The 24,790-nt window shown below is 34.5% G+C and overlaps 1 protein-coding gene across 1 annotated transcript in view; it reads right to left on the reverse strand.

Moving 5' to 3' along the window:
* Nucleotides 1-10,597, reverse strand: part of LOC101891534 (BMP-binding endothelial regulator protein) — a 242,739-nt gene extending 232,142 nt beyond the window's left edge. The window contains exon 1 of the mRNA XM_059120084.1: nucleotides 9,711-10,597. The gene's annotated coding sequence lies outside the window, so the exon portion shown is untranslated. The remainder of the gene's footprint in view (nucleotides 1-9,710) is intronic.
* Nucleotides 10,598-24,790: the final 14,193 nt, after the last annotated feature.

The following is a 24,790-nucleotide window of genomic DNA, read 5'->3' on the forward strand; positions in this document are numbered from 1 at the left end:
GGGTCAGATAAGACTGGGTTTTTGGATATTCGTACTACAACGGTTCGAAGAGTATTACAAGGTACTAAAAATGGTACACTTTGTATTTTAGGATGCAGTAGAGCTAAATCTCCTTAATTTGGAATGAGGGTCACTGATGGCAGATGTATTGAAAGAATTTTCGGAAAAGTACTAAAACATACTACATTTGGTACTATTTCGTATCATGAGCTAAAACCCTGAATCATAATCAAGGTTGAGTCAAGTGTGTACCTCTTTATACGAAAAGTACTAAACAGTACTAAATTTAGTACAATTTGAATTTGGAAGAACATTCAGCTGGAAATTTGGTGGTGTATAGGATTGAGATATGGAGGAAGATTCCGAAATTGTTACTTATGTGTACGTAAAGTACTAAATGGTACTAAATTTGTTACAATTTTGGATTTAGGTGAACCGATAGAGCTGAAATTCTGAAATTTAGAAATAAGATTACTATTGCATTCTGGGAGTGAGGAATGTAGATAATTTTGGATATTCGTACCTATGTGTACTAAATGGTACTAATTTTGGGAACTATAAATTTTGGGTGAACCGAAAATAAGAATAAATTTTGGGTGAAAATAGGATTTACATTGAACTGAATTTTGTAGGTAGTTTTGGAAATTTGTACTTGTATGTATTAAAATGCACTGAATTCGGTACAATTTGGATTTGGACGAACAATATCACCAGATACCAGGATACCACCATGATACCACCTATATATCCTGGAAGTTGGAAAAAAAAATTATTGTCGGAGTGTAGGGTTAAGATATGGAGGTGGTTTTTAAAATATGTACTAAAAAAATTTGGTAAAATTTGGATTTGCTTGAACCGATATAGCTGGAATCCTGAATTACGGTGGCAGTGTAGGAAGCTTTTTATATTCGTTCTTATGTGTACTAAATGGTACTAAATTTGGTACAATTTGGATTTTGGTGAACCGATAGTCATGAATTGGGAAATAAGATTTCTATTGGATTGCATGATGCAGGTTGTTATGGAAATTGTACTACATGGCACCAAATTTGGTACAAATTGGAATTGTGGTGAACTGAGAGAGCTGGAACTCTAAAAATGTGGAAATAATAATTTTATGGGATTGTATGATTGAGGTATGAAGGTAGTTTTGAAAATTCGTGCTTATTTGCACTACATTTAGTAAAATTTTAGATTTGTCTGAATTAGGGTTATTGTTGAGTTATAGGATTGGGGTATGTACTAAGTTTGATAAAAATTGAATTTGTATGAACTTATAGAGCTCTACTCCTGAAATTTGGAATTATTTTTGAAAATATTACTTTAGTGCAAAGGTAGATTTCTATATTTTGGTGTAGGTGTGTACTATGGAGGTAGTTTTGGAAATACGTTCTAAATGGTACTCAAATGTGGATTATGATCGATATTGGTGTGTAGGGCTAAGATATGAAGTGGTTATAGAAATTCGCACCATAATTGTTGGAAAAGTACTAAATGGTATTAATTTTGAATCGCTGTCAGTGTCCGTGATGGAGTCACGTAGTTTGTTTTGGATATGCGTAGTAAATTTTACTTAGTTTGGTATTAAAGCCTATGTTGATATCTGGGAAATATCATCAAATTTTAGAATAAGTTTAAATTTGTTCGAATTGGTCACGTTTGACACGAATTATGACCTTCAAACGGCCAACGAAACCGTTACTCACTGCCCGAATGTTGCTCTACGGTATTTTGGCCCATTCCCGACGAAGCGCTTGCTTGGGGTGATCAACACTTTGTTATTTTTTAGTGCCAACCTTGCTTTCCAAAATACTCCAGACACAAAAGTCCTACGGATTGGTATCCGGAGATTTTGTTGGCCATTGTGCGCTGGCAATGACGCGAGGAACCTCATTTTGTAACAATTCTTGGGTGGCGCGTGCTGAGTGCGATGGTGCTGAGTCCTGTTGGAATCTCCAAGGTCTGTGGCCAAAATGTTTGCGTGCCAAAGGCTTTAATACACCCTTCAGAATATTTTCGCGATAATATTCGAAATTTATTCTGATGCCATGGTCGATTAATGCGAGCGGATAGCGACCATGGCCTGCGCTTGAGTTCTGGTGGCCAACCGAAAGTGCACATTTACAGCTGATCTCTTTGTCAAGTAAACACGATCATTTTGTTTGTTTACAAACTGCTGGACAACAAATGTTTTCTCATCGGAGAAAACCAAATTCGGCAGTTTACAATTTTCGGCCAAGCGAAGCAACTCTTTAGCTCTTTTGAGTCTATTTTCTTCCTGTTTGGGTGTAAGTTCTTGCACTTTTTGGAATTTCAATGGTTTTACCCCGAGGTCATTTTTCAATATTTGCCGAATGGAATATTGCAAAGGATCACAATTTTCAATACTTTTGTCAGACATAACTTGCGAAACAAGTCAGCGATTCTTTACAACTCAACCAGAAACCTAAAATGAATATGAAATTTATGTTTTTGCATAAAATTGCATATAACTAACTGTTCGAATTTCTTGTAATTTTGCTCATACCAATATTATTATCTGTATGGAAACGGAATACATCGGACTATATCTGGTACCTCCCGTATCACATATCACCTCAATTATCACATATCTCATATAAAGTAAAGGATGTTATCAATATAGTCCAAACCTGTCACGTCGCAATATTTATATCATATTTACTTAGGTCCGATACGAAATGGATAATATTGGCCCATTCCTTCGGAACCATTTCCATAGAGGGTCAACAATTTGAATAATCATAACAGAAGTCAAAATTTATTTAAATAATAGAACATTAGCTGAGGGTATATAACTGTTGGCAAAACCGACGGATGACTTTAAACTTGTTTTAGATTTATTTTACATAATTAAAATCCTACTAACGCTATGAGGCAGTAGTGACCTTCGGAATAAAAATCCAGTCACATTTTTAGCTATTAAATTCATTCATTGAACATGAAATATAAGGGATGCCTTTTCAAGAACATTATTTCATCCTCTATTCAGGCAATGTTTTGAACTTTCACTAGCAATCCTTCCCAACTATTAGAAGTTGCCTTCCTTCATGAAAACATATGACGATGCAATCAACAGAGAGGGGTTTCCAATATATTACAAAAGTTATTCACAACGACTCCTGATTCACGAAGTATTTATACTCGAGAGAAAAGAGAAGAACATTTCAAAATAAATATATATTCTTGATTACTTCAAAATGCCTCGTGTGTAGAGAAAAAAAATCCCGGAAAATATTAATAATTTATATTGCTTTTCTCGCAATATTAAAGGATTTTCCTTCACAAAAAAAAAAAACGCTTGATATCCCCATGAAAAGAATAAGTGCATCGTCTGTCTTTCAGAATTATGGCATATCATGTTGCACTCCAACTGCCGGCATAAATTATTTGAGCTGCATATTCTTCTTTTGTTTATGTTACAAAATATTGTAAAGTTTTTACTAGCAAATATATTATTGACTTGACACACTGACTTGAAGTGTAGTTGTATATATGTGTGTGTGTGTGTATTGTGTGCACTTTACCTGAACAATATCGTGAAAAAGGTATTTACAATTGTAAAAATTGTGTCAAAGTCTATTTGCATTTTAGTATGTTTAGCAAATGAGTCGGGGTATTTATAGTTTGTGACATTTTTTCTATGTACTCGCATGTCATTGTGTGCGTGTGTGTGTGTGTATGTGCATGAACAGTGATCACTACGAGAATATAATTAGAAATAGAACTAGCATTAGGCGTTAATGTCAATTTCGATAAAAAAAAAAACCGAGTATAATTATAAGGCAATTTAAATGGTTTTGATTGTGGGATCATTGATTGGAAAATAAATCTATCGCTGCTCTCTAATTGTGCTAATTAAAAGATAGGGATAGAAGTTACACTATTAGATAGAGTAAAGAAAATTATAAATATTCTGAGAAAATAATAGAGGAAGATCAAGAATTTCTAGAAATGGTAGAGAAATTTGTATTAATTCTTATATGATTTTTTTCGGAAATGTGTTTATAACTTTTTTCGATAAAAAGAACTTATTGAAATTATAAAGTAAAAAATAAACAAGTAAAAAGCTGTAAGTTCGGCCGGGACGAACCCTCTAGCATTTGGAATGAATTTGCCAATTTTGAAAAAAATATAAAATCCGTCAAAAATTTTGTTAAAATCTTAAAAATAACGAATGTAGCCGTTATATTGGGGTCTATACGACGACGTGGACCTGCATAGGCAACTTTCTTCAAATGAGAAACTTGAAACAATTCGGATGAATATTGTAGCTAAAATCATCAAAACACCGATTATCGGGTGGTACCGTTATAAGGGGGATATACGAAGACGTGGACCTACACAGACAATTTTCTATCATAGGCACAATTCCGTTGAATAATGTCGCTAATACCATCAAAATACCGAATATCGGTCCGTGGACCTGCACTGATACTTTTCTGTCTTATACTGTAGTTTCTATTACGAACTTCAAATACCAAATTTGAAAAAAAAATCCTGTAATAATGTCGCTAAAATCATCCAAATACCCAATATCGGGAGTTACCCATTTTCAATACCAAAGGTCCTGCACACATAATATACATTTGAGTAAAATTTAAATTATCAACCTACTTGAAGCTTGAGTGATTTTCACAGATGGAGGGACATCGCTAAATCGATATAGAATTTTATACTACGCTTGAATTCCATCACGAATAACATTTTTTTCTGAAAAATTCTCACCAGAATGCTTTTGTACGCTTTTAAACAATATAATGAGCTGTCATTGGAATAATTTTAACAGCTGTCGGAAGAGTGGCTCAGAAATGACAGCAGTCTAAAATTGGTTGCAGTTTTTTCATCTCACCTATAAACATTTTTCATAGAGATTGCCATTGGGCGCCATTTTGGTTGATGTAACCTCAGTTTTTTGCAAGTATTTGATACAGGCAAAAAGTGCTTTATCAGAATGACCTTTTATAACACCATATCTTTATGGGACGAAATAAGCTTGAAGATGAGCAAAATCGGTCCACATCTACTGGCAACCCAAAGAGAAAAGTTTAGCATTTCCTTTAATTTTTACAAGTCACAGAGAACTACAGTAATATTTTATACCAAGGAAAAATTGTACACTCCCATTTGTTCCTCCCCTACAAAGGGGTAAAAATTAAAACAATCGTCGAAACGGAATTATTTTCGAAATCTTCTTCCAACATCTCTAAATGTATGCCATATTAGATTCTGCCTAAAGATGTAATCTGTCTGACCAGTCCATCTGATACCAGTGCCGTAAGGGGTCTGGTCGCATTTTTTATAAAATGCGAAATTATTAGCGTTTTTTTTTCTCAAAGATTACACTTTCTACAAATACTCAACCGAGAGAGTAGTTGAGATAATCGCTCAACTTCTTTTAGTTATCCACAAAATTTTCGAGAACCAACTAGTTGATAGTATGGATATTGTCAAAACTTGTCAGCTGAAAAAAGACTCACTAACGATCAACTCTTTTTATTATCTGTCGGCAACCGACAGATTATTTTCAAAAATTTAGTGGAGAAACTTGTGAAAGAACGGAGTTCTGGTAAAAATGTGAAAACTTCATGACAATCCTTCAAAATATGTTTTTATTCAGACAATAAAAACTTTTTAAAGGGATCGCCATTGGGTGTCATTTTGATTTTTATACCCTCAGCTATATATCTACAGAGGGTATATACCAAAACCCACCTAATCGGAATAACGGTTTTAGACCCCATTTCTCTTTGGACCAAATCCGTTTCAGAACATTTGGAGTCGATCTAAGGGTCTGTCAGGTGCACACGATAACTCTCGAAGGGAATGTCCGATTTGATAAAAACTTGGTACATCGTAATATTTTTATTAAATTTAATTTAGTTGTACCCAACGATGAGTGAAATCGGCCCACTCCTTCCGGTACCTCCCCCATTAAAGGTAACCTGAGAATGGATCATTCGATTTTGTTCATACCTTGCAAATCACAATATTTTTGTCAGTGCTATGTCAGGTGTGAAATATCGGCCCACTCCATCAAGTACCTCTCCCACAAAGGGTCGACATTTTGAATAGCTATCTCGTACATCATACACATTTGGACATTTTCAATAAATTATGTTACAGGAAAGAAGTAGTCGATATAGACTAAATCTGGAACCCCGTAACATTTTAACTTGTTTTAATTGTAAAAGTTGAGCATGCTATTAAAACATTTCAACATTTCCTGACAAAACCCTCAAAATATGTTTTTATTCAGCCAAATTTGTCTAGTAAAAAGTTTTTAAAGCCAAATCCATTGGGCGCCATTTTGGCTTGCATTATTTTAATTTGTCTAAACGCTTGTTTTTTTTTTTTTGTTTTTGTAAAAATTATAAAAAAACTGACCTAGACTTTTTAACAAATCCTTTGAAATACTTCAGATTCATAACTAGATCCAAGTTAGTTACAATCCTTTTTTCCCCTATGGGGAGAGTCCTCTCATTTCTTTTTGATGTTATTAAAATTGAAAACTTTTTACGGCATTTGCTATTTAAAATTTATTCAGCAAACAACATTTGTTACAATTTGTACCAATGTGTAATATGAAAATGGAAACCTTTAATTGAACTTTATCGTCGACGAAAGGAAAACTAGTGTCAGTTTTGTTTTTTTTTTTTTTTTTCGTTCAATAGAAATATCAACATTTGCATTTTTAATTTATCGCTTGTCGCCAACACATTTACCTAATTCTGATTTGACCTATGATTTCTGTTGAAAACTTGTTGAATAGAAATAATGCTTATTTTTCGCATGTTTGTTTTTATTAATACGTATAGTACTCCAAATTATTGAAAGTGCTGGAGCATAAAATTGAATTGGAATTAATAAATGCATGCAGGACTTTAAAGTATTTTGCAAAAAAGAATCCATATTATGGTATCATATAGTTCTTCTATGGTAATTTGACACCATAAGCTAAGTTTAAATATTTTTTATGACAAATAAAATATTTTTAGAAAAACATCGGCAATCCAAAAATTTGTGTTGTAGTCAAAATTTCTATTCACTCCGCAGCGCCATTCAATAAAATAAAGTTCAACAATTATATTTAAAACTCCCCCAAACACCCAATATTTGGCCCAAGCTTTGTAGATTGTATATTTCATATTCATTTAAGGTTTTGAGTATTTAAATTTAGTTACTTATCATTTTACAACTTTTACAAAATTCTACTCCCTAACAATTAGAAAATTTGTTGCGGCACTGAATATAATCTTGGAGTCTTCATTCTCCTCCAGTCTAGTCTAATTAGCTGTAATTTGCCCTCGAACAGAAAAAAAAATATTCAATATATGTCCATTATGTGGCACATCCCCAATGTGGCATAGCCTCTTGAAAGTCGGTATCTCGAAGGCATCAATTCCAGTTCTCTAAAGTTCATATTTTCTGTTTAAATTTTTAGATAAGACCCACTTGGTAGATACCACTAATTTTTGGTATTTGAAGGTCTTGGCTACAAGATGTATCCAAACTTCAATGGCATAAAATTCTTAGACGATTTAACGATGTCCGTCTGTCTGTCTGTTGAAATGACGATACAGGCCATATTCGGTATTTTGATGATTTTTGCCACACTTTTTCACGTATTTGTCTGAAAATTGATATTTGTAGCCATAATGGGTCCTAGTTCGTGCGGCGAAATATTGTATGTATAGGTCCACGTTTTGGTATAGCCCCCATATAACGGTACCTCCCGATATTCGGTATTTTGATGATTGTTGCTACATTTTTTCACGGATTTGTCTGAAATCTGGTATAGCCTCCATTTAACGGTATCTTCCGATATTGGTTATTTTGATGATTTTTGTCACATTTTATCACGGTTTTTTTCTAAAAATTAGAATTTGTTGGTCATAATAGGTTCTAGCTCCGCTGGCGAAATATTGTATGTATAGGTCCACGTTTTTGTATAGCCCTATATAGCGGTACCTCCCGATATTCGATATTTTGAGGATTTTTGCCACATTTTCTCACGAATATGTCTAAAAATTGGTATTTGTAGGTCTTAATTGGTTCTAGTGTATCCATTACCCTAAGGTGGAGGGTATTAAAAGTTCGGCCCGGCCGAACTAAATGTTTTTTTACTTGTTTTTAAATTGAGGTCATAACAGAATAATTCTTATAATTTTTAAAGTACCCTAACATTGTAATTTTTTATACCCTACAACACTATGTGTTGGGGGTATTATAAGTTTGATTGGGCCAGAATGTGTGTAACACCTCGAAATATTGGTTTCCCATATAGGAAAGTATATATGGATCTTCCTAGCTCGCCGAGCTGAGTCGATCTAGCTATGTATGTCCGTCCGTCCATCTGTCCATGTTAATTTGTAATCACGCTACAGGTCGCAATTATGGCCCGATCCTAACGAAATTTTGCACAAAGGTGGGGTTAGGGTCAGAATAGAAGCCTATTTCTTTTGGAGATGATCGTCAAAGGTTTAGGGTTTGAAATGGACCAAATACGGAAAAAATTTCGGATTTTGCAGTAGCTATACAGGTCGCAATTATAGACCAATCGACACGGAATTTAGCATGTAGCTAGAGTTTAGGGCGGGGAAGAAGCCTACCAATTTGGGTGGTCATCGAATAATATTTAGCGGGTAAAATAGACCATATATTTTGTGTTAAAAAAATCCAAACTTTTTCATTAAACCGCGAATATTTTAAATCCCGGCGAAATCATAAAGCCATGACAAGGTTACTTCTGGTCTTTACATTGATGTTAACATCCAACAAATCGGATATATAGCAAAATATGTGCTATATATAAGTATGTCTATCAAAGAAGATATGCTTGAAAAATCTCTTATATGTCGAGAACGGCTGAACTCATTAATTCAGAATGGCCTCTTGGCAGGAAAGAAAAAACGTCTAAAAAAATCGCATAAAAATATCTCTCTAAATATGAAAATATTGATTTTGTAACATTTTCTCATATTTTTTCAATTTTGTCATATTTTTGGCATATTTTCATTTTGAATTAAACATTTGGTAATATTTCTACAGCTAACAAAACTAAGTAGTTGGGATATCAGGATATCATATACAGATCGCATTTATGGCCCGATCCTTACGAAATTTTGCATGGGGATAAGATGAGGGTCAGAATAGAAGCCTACTCTTTTTGGAGATGATCGTCATATATTTAGGGGTTGAAATGGACCAAAAAACTGCAAACTGCCATCCAAAAATATTCAATGTGTGAAATAGTTTGTTGTAGGGTATTCAACGGTCGGCCCCGCTCGACTGTAGCCTTTGCTTACTTGTTTAGTTAATACATTAAAACGTTTTTAATTCTCTTTATTAAATTTCCTTCACATATTTACTATGAAGTCGAAACCAACTTTTCTTGAAGCCAGCATTTTTGAAAGTGATAAATAAGTAATTATATAAGCCAAGAAATTTTCAACACCCCAAAACGCATTATACTGCGTTGACAATGTATTTTTCGACATATTGAAATGTACGAAAATTTCAGTAAAATCGAAATTTACAACTTCCAAAGTATCACATTTTTGGTCCGCAACACAAGCTTGGTTTCACAATCCAATAATGAAACATGAAAACCACAACACCACAGATTTACAATAAAACATACAATACACTATCATTTAATTATATTTTTTTTTAATAATTATTGTAATTACCTTTAATTAAAAACACTCATACGCTCCATTGTCTTAATACCGCCACTGCAGTCGGGCAGTGAGCAATGGCAGCAGCAACAACAGCCGTGTAAACACTCTCACAGATTGTAAAATTTTGTAAGACACAAGAAAGAAAAATGCCGCTTTGTTTATTTTTCTTTTACACAATTTTGTTGTTGGTGTTGTTGCAGTTGTTGTTGGTCGCTTTTCACATTGACGCATACGGATTTGAATAAATTTTTAGCAAAAACCAAAACACAACGAAACACATTGACAATGAACAGAAAACGCGCCAAAAATTTGTTTAAACAAAAATTTCTTTGTTTTTATTATTTGTTTTGGTTCAATTGTATTTTTTTATTGCTATTTTGGTTTTTTATTTTTTTTCTTCTGGAGAATGATTAAATTAGGTTTAACGTTCTAAGACGTGAAGATACAGCGAACGTCACAAGCTAGATTTGTATAGGTTTTGTGTTGTTGTTGACACAATTTTTGCAAAAACAAAATAATACAAAAAAAAACATAAAATAAAAAACTCGCAAAAAAACACTCTCTCACATTAATAAATTAAAACTAAGCCCGCTCTTTCTTTCTTTCTTTCTTTTTGATATTCAATTTTTATTTGTTTTAATTTCTAGATCTGCATGAATATTGGCTGCTCCTTAAAAACAAGCTCTTTAAATTTATTCGATTTTTAATATTTTTGAAATAATGTTTTTCTTTTCACAATTTCAGCTTTCTTGCCCAAGACCAGCATTTCTTTCATTGACGGAAATTCTATTACAAATCTATCAAGTTGTTTTCTTTCTTTTTCAATTTCGTCCAATAAAGTCGTCAAAATGTTAGACCGTTCGGCGCTACGGTTTAACTGCAACTGATTGTTTTCAAACTGTTGTTTAATTCAAATACGCTGAATACGTCCATACTTGGCTGAGCCAACAACCACATCGAACCGATGAAACTACCAATCAACCCGACACAACCTCAACAACCAAACAAAGCACAATCCAATCCAACCCAGCAGTCAATAAAAGCCGGTGGCCAACCGACCAAATGAACCAAAACAACAGAGCAAAAACGAAAACAATAATCAGCCAAAACCCCCCACAAAGCAGTGAGTAAGAGAAGTAAACGGTATTGTTGACTCTCTTAGGTTGAGCTCTTTACATGTTACACATTGTAACTCAAGCAGGTTTGACAGTGGAGCTTGAGGATGTAATGGAGTATGGGTTTGAAAGAAAATCCAATTTTTCCTCTGAGATTTTTCTATGGAAAAAATACCTCTGCTAACTGAGGTCGGATTTTCTTCTATGGAAAATTTTTTTTCATATGGAAAAAAAATACCCCAGCTCAGAGGTCGGATTTTTTTCTATAGAAAAAAATACCTCAGCTAACTGAGGTCGGATTTTTTCTAAAGAAAAAAAATACCTCAACCAAGTGAGGTCGGATTTTTTCTAAAGAAAAAAAAATACCTCAACCAAGTGAGGTCGGATTTTTTTCTATAGAAAAAAAATACCTCAGCCAAGTGAGGTCGGATTTTTTTCTATAGAAAAAAAATACCTCAGCCGTAAGTGAGGTCGGATTTTTTTCTATAGAAAAAAAATACCTCAGCCAAGTGAGGTCGGATTTTTTTCTATAGAAAAAAAATACCTCAGCCAAGTGTGGTCGGATTTTTTTCTATAGAAAAAAAATACCTCAGCCAAGTGTGGTCGGATTTTTTCCTATAGAAAAAAATACCTCAGCTAACTGAGGTCGGATTTTTTCCTATAGAAAAAAATACCTCAGCTAACTGAGGTCGGATTTTTTCCTATAGAAAAAAAATACCTCAGCTAACTGAGGTCGGATTTTTTCCTATAGAAAAAAATACCTCAGCTAACTGAGGTCGGATTTTTTTCCTATAGAAAACAAAAATATCTCAGCTAACTGAGGTCGGATTTTTCCTATAGAAAACAAAAATACCTCAGCTAACTGAGGTCGGATTTTTTCCCATAGAAAAAATACCTCCGCTTACTGACGTCGATTTTTTTCCTATAAAGTAAATACCTCAGCTAAATGAGGTCAGATTTTTTTATTTAAAAGTACTAAATGGTACTAAATTAGGTATTGGGTGAAGGGATAAGGTTGCAATTCCCAAATTTCGCCATTTTGAATATCAGTTGGAACATTGTTATCTTCTTCAAAATTGTCTCTTGGCTTTACTAACTATTTTCCAGTTTTAATAAACGCTTTGGACCCTTGTTGTGTACCATATTGAATACCACGTGGAACATCTTCGTCTCTAGACTTTCTGAAACTAAAGCGACTACCTTAACTATTTTCTGCCTTTAATATGCGCCTTTATCTCAGGTTGGCACCATTTTAAAAATCACTTGGAATATTTTCCTCTTCTCTAAGATCATCTCCCTCTCTCTCTCTATCTCTCTCTCTCTCTCTCTCTCTCTCTCGGGGAAACTGAACATACATAGGATTCGATATGAAAATCACATGGTAATTTTTTAGGATACCATATCTTCTCTTTTAAGAGTTTGCAGAAATCGCACCTTAGTTAGCATATATTAGTCCTCAACTTCTGAAGATTTTTTCTATGGGAAATATTTCTAAGGATTTTGAAATTCCCATCCCTGCAATTTAATACCAAAAAAAAAAACAGTATCTCTTTGACTTCATCAAATCCCTTATTGCTCTCTCTCTCCTTCAAACTCTCTTTCGCTTTTTCTCTTATAATCACACAGCAGTGTACCGGCACTTTGAGGGGTTACACTAATGATGAGCCCCTATTTAGCAATTAATTTCAACAACAATTTTGTGTTTGATTTGATTGTTTCATGTTTACTGACTTTGCATTTGTTGGTGTTATTGTTGCTTCTGCTGTTGTTGTTAGATTGAACATTTTTATTGCCATTTTCGGAATTTGTCTGGCTTGTCCATGCGTAATGTGGCATTTCTTAGAATCGATTGTTGTATTTAACAAATTAATTAAAAAAATTCAAATATTGTTTTACACCGACTGTGAGTCATTCAGTCGGTTGGTCACTGGCCGGTGCCAATGTCTGGGACTTTGGATAAATTGTTGTTTTTTGTTGTTGTGCTGTGAAATCATTGTGGCAAAGATTTATGCAATTGAGGCGGACTGAATAATTTCTATTTGTTTTAGTTGAGAACTCAAACATCCCCACATAACGGATGAGGGATTTTCTTCTGTAGAAAAATATTTTCTCAGTCTATGAGGACGAAAAAAAATCCTTAATATCATCAGTTTCTAAGGGAATATAAAACCAGTAAAGGAAGTCTTAAAGTCTAACGGGGCCGACTTTATGATACCCTACACCACTATGCTAATTTAGTAGAGCTCCGCATAACAATTAAAAGTTTTTATGGGAGAATTCAATCATACTCGCCATGATTATAATTATAATTTAAAGTTCAAAGGACTAAACATGCCGAAGCATTTATATCTTTTAAATTCGGACTTGTATTGGCCATTTGGTGTACAATTCATTTGAAATCGGATAAAAATATATATGGGAGCTATATCCAAATCGGAACCGATCTCGACCGATTTGGCAAAGATATTTCTGAGCAGTATTTGATATATTTCTTTGAATATCGTTGTTACGGAGTGCATATTACGGCTGTGGGTAACAAATATAACAAATCGGATGAACAGTATATATGGGAGCTATAGCTATATCTGAACCGATTTCGATCAAATTTGGCATACTTATTTTCAGGTCCAATCTGATCGTACGTGCAAAATTACATACTATTCGGACTGATATTACACGTTTGGTGCACAATAAAAGCCAAATCGGACGAAGATATATATGGGAGCTATATCTAAATTTTGACCGATTATCTCTAATTTCAATAGGGTTCGTCCTTGGGCCAAACAAATGATTTGTGCAAAATTCCATCTGGATAGGGCAATAAATGCGAACTGTACTTTGTTTACAAAAATACATGGACAGACGGACAGACGGACATGCATAAATCGACTCAGAATGTGATTCTATGCAGATCATCAAAAGGAACTATGGGTCTATCTCGTTTCCTTTTGCCTGTTACAAACAAATGCACAAAGACATAATACCCTGACCACTTTGTGATGTAGGGTATAAAAATGCTACCCAACTTTGTAGCTAAACATTGATTGAAAGCTGTGATCAAAATTAACACCTGTCTATATTCAAATCAGATTTCCATCACTTTAGAAATTCTACCTCTATGCAACGCCACGCAAATTCTCACCCCCCTCACTGAAAGATGTCGAACGAATTGTTGTCACTTTGTAAATGCAAATTTTGTGTCAGCTTTGTTGTCGATCTTAATTTAATTGGTACTTTCTGTCACCGGTCATAAATTTATCCACAGACACCACCCCTTCCCCACTAAATGAGCCATTAAATCGAATTGATTTAACGCTAATGACCAGACATCAGTCGTCTTTGTTTAGTAATTATTGGTACTAATTTTAAAAAATTAGCAATTTACATTAATTTCGAATAAATTACTAAGCTGCTCTTCGACAGAAGGTACATGATTTTGTTGGAAAAAAAAAACCACAACAAATATCCAATGTAAATTATTGGCCATATTGTAAATGTGAAAATACTTAGAAATAACAAATAGCTTTTTAAATTGTCATTTATCACATAACACATAGTTGATGGCAAGAGATGGCTATATATAATAAATTAAGTTATTTATTTGAAAAAGGAAAAAAACAATATAAATTTTAAAATAATTAAATATGTAATAAAAGTTGCAAAGAGATAAAAATAAAAATATTACTTGTCAATGATTCTGAGGAACAAATATAATTTCTTCGAATATCAAGCAAAAATAAGTAGAATATAAAAGTGGGTCAATTTTTAAAGTTTACTTTTCACTCATTAATCTGTCACTAAATGCACCACATCTATCATATCTAGATTGCACAATAAAAACCAGTCAGGCGGGCCGACTATATACCAGTGTGCATATTAAATCGAGCTCCCGTAACAAAAGAATTTTATTGAATTAGATCATACCACCTATCAACATTTGGTTAAAATTTGACTTTTTTCTTTCATACCAAATAACATTGCTATAGAGTGCATGATATCACTTCGAGAAGGATTATGTTAAACCAGTAAAGAAAGTCCTAAAGTGGGGCGGGGCCGACTTTATGATACCCTACACCACTTTGCTAATTTTGTAGAGTTCCGCATAACAATTAAAAATGTTCATGGGAGAATTCAATCCTACACGCCATGATTATAATTATAACTTAAAGATCAAATGACTAAATGTGCCGAAGCATTTGTATCTTTCAAATTCGGACTTGTATTGCCCATTTGGTGCAAAATTAATTTGAAATCATATAAAGGTATATATAGGGGAGCTATACCCAAATCTAAACCGATGTCAATAAAATTTGGCAAAGTTATTTCTGAGCTGTATTTCATATATTTCCCCAAATATTGTTGTTACAGAGTGCATATTACGGCGGCGGAGGACAAAAATAACAAATATCGTTGTTACGGAGTGCATATTATGACTGTGGGTAACAACTACAACAAATCGGATAAACAATATATATGGGAGCTATAGCTATATCTGAACCGATCTTCACCAAATTTGGCATACTAGCTTCTAGACTCAATTCGGTCGTCAGTGCCAAATTCCATCCTATTTGGGCAAATATTAGACATTTGGTGCTCAATAAAAAGTAAATCGGACGAAGTTATATATGGGAGCTATATCCAAATCTGAGCCGATCTCGATAAAATTTAGCACAGATATTTCTAAACTGCATTTGAAATATTTCGCTGAATATTGTTGTTACAGAGTGCATATTACGGCTGCGGAGGACAAAAATAACAAATCGGATGAACAATATATATGGGAGCTATAGCTATATCTGATCCGATTTCGATCAAATTTGGCATATTTATTTTCAGGTCTAATTTGGTTGTATGTGCAAAATTCCATACTATTCGGATTGATATTACACGTTTGGTGCACAATAAAAGGCAAATCGGCCGAAGATATATATGGGAGCTATATCTAAATTTTGACCGATTATGTCCAATTTCAATAGGGTTCGTCCTTGGGCCAAACAAATGAGTTGTGCAAAATTTCATCTTAATCGGATAATAAATGCGTCCAGCATTTTGTTCACAAGAATACATGGACAGACGGACGGACGGACGGACAGACGGACTGACATGCATAAATCAACTCAGAAAGTGATTCTATGGAGATCCTCAAAAGTAAATATGGGTCTATCTAGCTTCCTTCTCCTTGTTACAAACAAATGCACAAAGACATAATACCCTGACCACCTTGTGGTGTAGGGTATAATAAAACCAGTAAAGAAAGATTTAAAGTCGGGCGGGGCCGACTTTATGATACCCTACACCACTTTGCTAATTTAGCAGAGCTCCGCATATCTACTAAAAGTTTTTATGGGAGAATTCAGTCATACACGCTATGATTATAATTATAATTTAAAGCTCGAAGGACTAAATATGCCGAAGCATTTGTATCTTTTAAATTCGGACTTGTATTGCCCGTTTGGTACACAATTAATTTGAAATCGGATAAAAAATATATGAAAGCTATATCCAAATCGGAACCGATCTCGATAAAATTTAGCAAATGTATTCCTGAGCTGCATTTGATATATTTCGCTGAATATTGTTGTTATGGAGTGCATATTTTGGCTGCGGAGGACAAAAATAACAAATCGGATGAACAATATATATGGGAGCTATAGCTATATCTGATCCGATTTCGATCAAATTTGGCATACTTATTTTCAAGCCCAATCTGATCGTACGTGCAAAATTCCATACTATTCGGACTGATATTACACGTTTGGTGCAAAATAAAAGGCAAATCGGACGAAGATATATATGGGAGCTATATCTAAATTTTGACCGATTATCTCCAATTTCAATAGGGTTCGTCCTTGGGCCAAATAAATGATTTGTGCAAAATTCCATCTGGATAGGGCAATAAATGCGAACTGTACTTTGTTTGCAAAAATACATAGACAGACGGACGGACGGAGGGACATGCATAAATCGACTTAGAATGTGATTCTATGCAGATTATCAAAAGGAATTATGGGTCTATCTCATTTCCTTTTGCCTGTTACAAACAAATGCACAAAGACATAATACCCTGACTACCTTGTGGTGTAGGGTATAAAAACTTACCTTCCTATTAGGCGCCATTTTGAATATCAGTTACAACACTTTTCGTTTCTCTTTTCTGAGACAATATCTTGGTTCTCTTGGGGTAAGTTTGATCTTTTGTGAGAAGATTTCAATGAATTCAATATGAAGATCTCGTGGTAATTTATTTAAAAACCTTATTTTCTCTATACAACCCCACTTTGGGCGCTATTTTGAATAGCAAATTGAACATATATTTGTCTTTTCTGAAATTATGTATTGACTTTCTCTAGTTAAGAAAACTATCCTAACTATTTTCGCCCTTAAAAATGCTTCGGCACTACATTGCACGCTATTTTGAATAACAGTTGAATAATTTTTTCTCTTTTCTGAGATCGTCTCTTGGCTCTCTCTCTCTCTCTTGATAAGTAACCGTTTGGAATTCATGGAATTGGATGGGAACATGGCATGGTATTTTATGTGACGATCCTATCTTTTATTATCACACATTATAGAAAACCAGTAAAAAGGGATCTTCTGTCATTATTTTGAATGTCTGTTGTAATATTTCTGATCTATCCAGAGATTGTCTCTTGGTTTTCTCTAACTAAATAGCCTATTTCCACATTTAATAGGAGCTTATATCACCGTTTGGGCGCCATTTTGATTTCAATTAGAACATTTGCATATTCTCCAACTTTGTACCTTGGCTTTCTCTGGGGATGTGACCGATTGGTCTTTTGTGAGAAGAACTTATAGAATTCAATGTGATAATCTCACAATACTTTTGGAAAAGTAGTCTTTTGTATGGGACCTTATAGAAATCCATTAAAAGGTTATCTTCGGGCTATTCTGAGATTGCTTCTTGACTTTGAATGACTAAAAAAATTATATTTTCACTTTTTTCACCTTTGATAAGCTCCGCCACGTTGGGCGCCATTTTGAATAACATTTGGAACATTTGTCTATTCCCTGACATGCCATTTGTTCTTCTCTGAAAAAAGTTGCTGTTTGGTCTTTTGTGGGAATAATTAGCAGATCTAAGATAATAAAGTTAAACAGTTAATCAAGGAGGAGGCAAATTCGGGAGTTGTAGTTAGTAGATCAAAATTCCAAAATGGTTTTAGAATCCCAAGCCATTATTTTTATGGCCCTTATGCATAAACAAAGAGTCTCAAATATTTTGTTCTATTCTTCACAAATATAAGATAGTGCTATTAAATTTTATACAGGACTATGGGTTACATGCCTATCTATATTCTACTCTAACCCCCTATATTAAGGCGTCATTCCGTTTGTAACTCATCGAAATAATCATGTTAGACCCAACAAAGTATATATATATATATATATATATATATATATATATATATATATATATATATATATATATTTATTTATTCTTGATTAGCGAAAAATTCTAAGACGTTGTCCGTCCGTCTGTTGTAATCACGCTACAGTCTAAACGAATTAAGATAGGAAGCTAAAATTTTGCACAGATCTCTCGTTTGTCTGCAAGTTCGAAGATGGGCTATATCGGTCCACGATATCGTATACCCCCATATAACGGTACCCTCCGATATTAGGTATTTTGAAAATGTTAGCCACATTTTTCAATGGAATTGCCTGAGAGAGAATTGTCTATATAGGTCCACGGCATCGTATATCCCCCATATAACGGTACCCCGATAATCGGTTTTTTGATAACTTTACCCACATTTTTAAACGGAATTGTCTGAAAATACACACAAGGAGTTCCTTGTGGGTACTTTATACCTCGGAAGAGAATTATCTATATAGGTCCACGATATCGTATAGCATCCATATAACGGTACCCCCCATATTCGGTATTTTGATGATGTTGGCCACATTTTCGTATTGTCTGAAAATCCACACAAGGAGTTCTTTGTGAGCACTTTACCCCTGAAAGGGAATTGTCTATATAGGTCCGTAATATCGTATATCCCCCATATAACGATACCCCCCGATATTCAGTAGTTTGATGATTTTAGCCACTTCTTCCAATGGAATTATCTGAAAATCCACACAAGAAGTTCCTTGTGAGTACTTTACACCCAGACATAGATTTTTCTTAATAGGGCCACAATATCATATATACCCCCATATATCGGCACCTTCCTATATTAGATATTGTAAAGATTAAAAATAAAATTTAATGGATTTTTTTTTTTTTTTTTTTTTTTGAAAATTCAAAGTTCGGCCCGGCCGAACTTACTGCTTTTTACTTGTTCTAAATTAGGATTATCACAATGGGCCAATAGGTCTCCGAGTGGAGTGGTTGTTTTATACAGCCACACATCCTTTAACCTAACCTAACAATGGGTTACATGAAGAATCTTTCGTACAAAATGTGGGTCATGAAGTTCGGGAATTTCTTAATGAATTTTTTAGACTGTGTAATTTTGAGTTCTCAGAGTGTTGGAAACTAATTTCTAAGATATTTTCCTTTCAACCACAAAAAAGATATTCAGCGAAGTTTTCAGTGATTTATAATGAAACTATTTCCATATCATATATATATAAGAGCATATATGAGCGATTGCATTCAACTTATCCGCCACGAATCAAATGACACCAATTAAGAATGACGCCACCAACATCACCAGCATCGTCATCTAATTGCCGGGTGGTCTACATACCCCTCAATTAATCTCCGAAAATGTCATTTGCCTATTTTTAGTTCGCTAAATTATTCTATTTTGTTATGACAGAATCCGAAATAAATAAAAACAACGAGTGATATTAAAAAAATGTGCACTGTTTAATTAAATTCTAATTAATTAACATATGACTAAGCTGACATATTATTAAATAATTGTCATAGTTTGTAGCCCCAACAACATCCCTTGTCACTTCTGCCCACCTTACTCGGTAATCTCTGTAAATAGAATATATGTCAGAGCAAACAAACAAACAGAAACATCACAGAGATTAACAAAAATTTATTTGAAATTATTAATTAAAAAATACTCAAAGACAGCAGAACTCAAACATGTCAATTTAATACGATTGCAGCAAACCGACATCAGCAACAGCAGCAACGACAATATTCAACGGTAATGTTAATGATATCTGTTTATTGGCCTGTTGAATGGCAGGCAGCCAGATCGTCAAGCAGGCGTAGGTGAGTGACACCCGTACATTTGACAATCTGACAATTTATTCACAGGTACTTGCCGCCCTGTTATGCCGTTTTTTTTTTTCTTAAGATCTCTGATACCCGATTTGGTTATGCAGATGAAATATCTTGGCGATCGATTGCTCGGTTGTTGGTCGGCCACATTCTCGCCTGTGACCAGTATTCAGTGATTTATAATGAAAACAAACATTGTTCAAAAATTATTTATAGTCGAGCAATAATTATTTATAACAATAGGGATACCCTACCGCATGAAATAGTATTGCTGTGTTGCAGAATTGTAAAAGCGTTTATAGCGACAACCATTTTTTCCCTTTATGATATCGATAGAGTTGGAAAAACAGTAGATTATAGCAGGTTCTGAAACATAGCACATATAAGTAAGAAGAAGTAAAAAAGCACCCAATTTATGCAAAATGACGGGTATTTATCTTCCATGTGTCTAACATACTTAGATAATCACAATTTATTATTTAATGAAAATGGAAACATTGTGTTTTATAACAGAAGATATGGCACCTATAATATTGATGACCTAATCTATACAACAACCCAATATTGAATAAAAAATCAAAATTAAAATTGTATATATTGTAAATAATGTAAATAGTTAATTTTTAGTTTTTTATTTAGTTGTAAGGAATTGAATTCATCAAAGTTTGTGTTATTATTATAATTATTATTTTTATTATTAATTTAATTTTTAGTTTATAAGTACTAAATCTATATAAATAACAAGTTTTCCTCCCTTTTCTTGTTAATATTAAAACTATTATATGACAAAGTCATAAATTACAAACCAAATGGGCTGACCTACCTCATATTAATATACTATAAGAAATATTCCTAGAAAAAGTAAGAATGCTGTTAGGAAAAAATTCAAACTAATCTTAGAATCTAAGTTCACTTTTATTGTAACTAAACTATATGGGAAATAAATGGGAAAAAAAAGCACCCAAGTTCGGTCGGGTCGAACTTTTAATAGCTTCCACCATTAGGAAGTAAGTTCATGTTCCAAAATTAGGAACAGAACATAAATACTTTTTTGTCATTGACTGAAGTACCGAATCCTAATTTCAAATACGAAATTTGAAACAATTCCTGCGAACAATGTCGCTATAATCATGGAAATACCGAATCTTGGGAGGTACGGATATATGGGGCCTACAGGGAGAGATAAAAAAAAAATACTGCAACAAAGTCAAACGCCATCGTTTTTACATTTTTTCTTAATTTTATCAAATTTTAGAATAAGTTTAGATTTGTTCGAATTGGTCACCTTTGGCACGAATTATGGCATTCAAACGGCCAATAAAACCGTCACACGCTGCCCGAATGTTGCTCTGCGGTATTTTGGCGCATTCCCGGCCAAACGCTTGATCGACACTTTGGTATTTTTTTAGTGCCAACCTTGTTTTTCAAAATACTCCAAACACCAAAGTCCAACGGATTGGTATCCGGAGTTTTTGGTGCCATTGTTCGCTGGAAATGAAGCGAGGAACTTCATTTTGTAACCATTCTTGGAACGCGCGTGCTGAGTGCGATTGTGCTGAGTCCTGTTGTCGAAATGTTTGCGTGCCCAAGGCTTTAAAACACCCTCCACAATATTTTGATAATATTCGACATTTATTCTGATGCCATGGTCGATTAATACGAGCGAAGAGCAAGCATCGGCTGTTATGACGGCCCACACCATCACCATGGCCGACGCTCGAGTTCTGGTGGCCAACATTTCCAGTTGACCTCTTGGGCAAGTTTTCTCATCGGAGAAAACCAAATTCGCCAGTTCTCCCCTTTCGGCCAAGCGAAGCAACTCTTTAGCTTTTTTGAGTCTATTTTCTTTCTCTTGCGGTGTAAGTTCTTGCACAAAGTATATATATTCTTGATCAGCATAGAATTCTATGTCGATTTAGCGATGTCCGTCCATCTATCCGTCTGTGGAAATCACTCTAGCATCCGAACGAATTGAAGTAGATTGATAAAATTTTACTCAAATGTATGTTATGTATGCAGAAATTTTGGTATTAACCAATAAGGAAAGCTCTAAAGTCGGGCGGGGCCGACTATATGATACCCTACACCACTATGCATATTTAGTAGAGCTCTCGTAAAAAGGTTTATACAGGGCATTTCAGAGCTCTATGAGATATTTGGTACAAAATCAAAATCTATCTAATTCTATCGTGCATTTTACGAACTATAGCTATCTCTGAACCGGGTTTCTCCAAATTTTACGTATTATCTTCTAGACTGGTGATTTGGGCTGATATTGACCATTTAGTGCACATTTAACCCGAAATCGGATGAAGATATATATGAGAGCTATATCCAAATCTGAACCGATTTCGATAAAATTTAAAACAGCTATTCCTGTGCTCCATCTAATACCTGGTACCAAATATCACGGTTGTAGAGTGAGTATTACGAATGTATGGGACTAAAACTCTAAATCGGATGAAACATATATATGGTTGCTATATCTATATCTGAACTGATTTTCACTAAATTCTATATACTTGCTTCTAGGCTGAATTTGGTCCGATGTACTAAAATTCAGTCCATTTGGACTTATATTGGCCATTTGGTGCACAATTAACCCGAAATCGGATGAAGATATATATGGGAGCTATATCCAAATCTGAACCGATTTCGATAAAATTACAAACAGCTATTTCTGGGCTGCATCTTATATCTGGTACCAAATATCATTCTTGTGGAGTGCATATTACGAATGTGAGAGGCTTAAACACCAAATCGGATGAAAGATATATATGGGAGCAATAGCTATATCTGAACCGATTTTCTCCAAATTTGATATACTTGCTTCTAGGCCGAACTCGGTTGAGTGTGCCAAAATTCAGGTAATTTGGACTGATAGTGGACATTTGGTGCACATTTAACCCGAAATCGGATGAAGATATATATGGGAGCTATAGCTGTTTCTGAACCGATTTTCTGAACCAAATTTGTTGTATTTGCTTTAAGGCTAATCTCGGTCACATGTGCCAAAATTCGGGCCATTTGGGCTGATATTGGCCATTTGGTGGTCAATTAACCCGAAATCGGATGTAGATATATATGGGAGCTATATCCAAATCTGAACCGATTTCGATAAAATTTAAAACAGCTATTTCTGTGCTCCATCTAATACCTGGTACCAAATATCACGGTTGTGGAGTGCATAGTAGGAATGTGAGAGACTTAAAGATCAAATCGGATGAAAGATATATATGGGAGCTATAGCTATATCTGAACCGATTTTCTCCAAATTTGATATACTTGCTTCTAGGCCGAACTCGGTTGGGTGTGCCAAAATTCAGGTAATTTGGACTGATAGTGAATATTTGGTGGACATTTAACCCGAAATCGGATGAAGATATATATGGGAGCTATATCTAAATTTGATCCGATTCTCACCAATTTCAATAGGGTTCGTCCTTGGGCCGAAAAAATATTGTTTGGAAAATTTCATCTCAATCGGATAATAAATACGACCTGCATTTTGTTCACAAGAATACATGGACAGACGGACGGACGGACAGACGGACTGGCATGCATAAATCGACTCAGAAAGTGATTCTATGAAGGTTCTCAAAAGTAACTATGGGTCTATCTCGTTTCCTTCTCCATGTTACAAACAAATGCACAAAGACATAATACCCTTACCACTATGTGGTGTAGGGTATAAAAATGGGCTATGTATAACGGTACCTCCCGATATTCGGTATTTTAATAATTTTAGCGACATTATTCACCGGAATTGTTTCAAATTTAGTATTTGAAGTTCGTAATAGACAATACAGCATAAAACACAAAATGGGCCATGTAGGTTCACTTCTTCGTATAGCCCCCATATAAGGGTACCTCCCGATATTCGCTATTTTTATGATATTATTTACATTATTACCGATTTTTTTTAAGTTTCGCATTTGAATATTGCAATGGCTTAATACATATGTTACCTATGTAGGTCCATGTCGTCGTATATACCCTAATATGACAGCTACATTTGGTATTTTTAAGAATTTTTAACGTATTTAATTGTTTTTGAGTATTGCCAAATAAGTTCCAAATGGTGGAGGGTATTGAAAGTTCGGCCCGGCCGAACTTACAGCTTTTTAACTTGTTGCAATTTTAATAACTCAACCCCCAGCTCATTTTTCATTATTTGCCGAATATAATATAGCGATATGTTCAGCTCACAAGCCATTTTTCGGCCACTGCGACGCGGGTTTCGATCAAGTGGCTTCTTTACTTCTCGGACCGTTTCTGCTGATGTTGCTGTTTTCTTCTGTCCACTTTCTTGACGTCGGGCTACGCTACCAGTATCACGGTAACGAGCGATGGTACGAGACACAAAAAATTTATTCAAATTTAAATGCTGGAGGGCTCTAACGATGGCTACTTGTGGTTTTCCCGCCAAATATAAAGAAATCATACTATGACGTTTGAATTCCATCACGAATAACTTTTTTTCTGGAAAATTCTCACCAAAAGGTTTTTTGTACGCTTGTAAACAATATAGTCAGCTATCACTGGAATAATTTTAACAGCTGTCGGACGAGTGGCTTAGAAATGCCGGCAGTCTGAAGTTGGTTGCAGTTTTTTTCATCTCACCCTGTATAAAATTGCCTATATAGTTTCCCCCTTTTGGTATGGCCCCCAATACAGGATCTCACCCACTTTATGATTTTTTTGAAAACTTTAACTGCATTATTCAAACGGTCTTACTGGTATTTGTAGTTGAAAGTGGAAAG

This window comes from Musca domestica, unplaced genomic scaffold, assembly GCF_030504385.1.
Source record: "Musca domestica strain aabys unplaced genomic scaffold, Musca_domestica.polishedcontigs.V.1.1 16, whole genome shotgun sequence".
NCBI lineage: Eukaryota > Metazoa > Arthropoda > Insecta > Diptera > Muscidae > Musca > Musca domestica.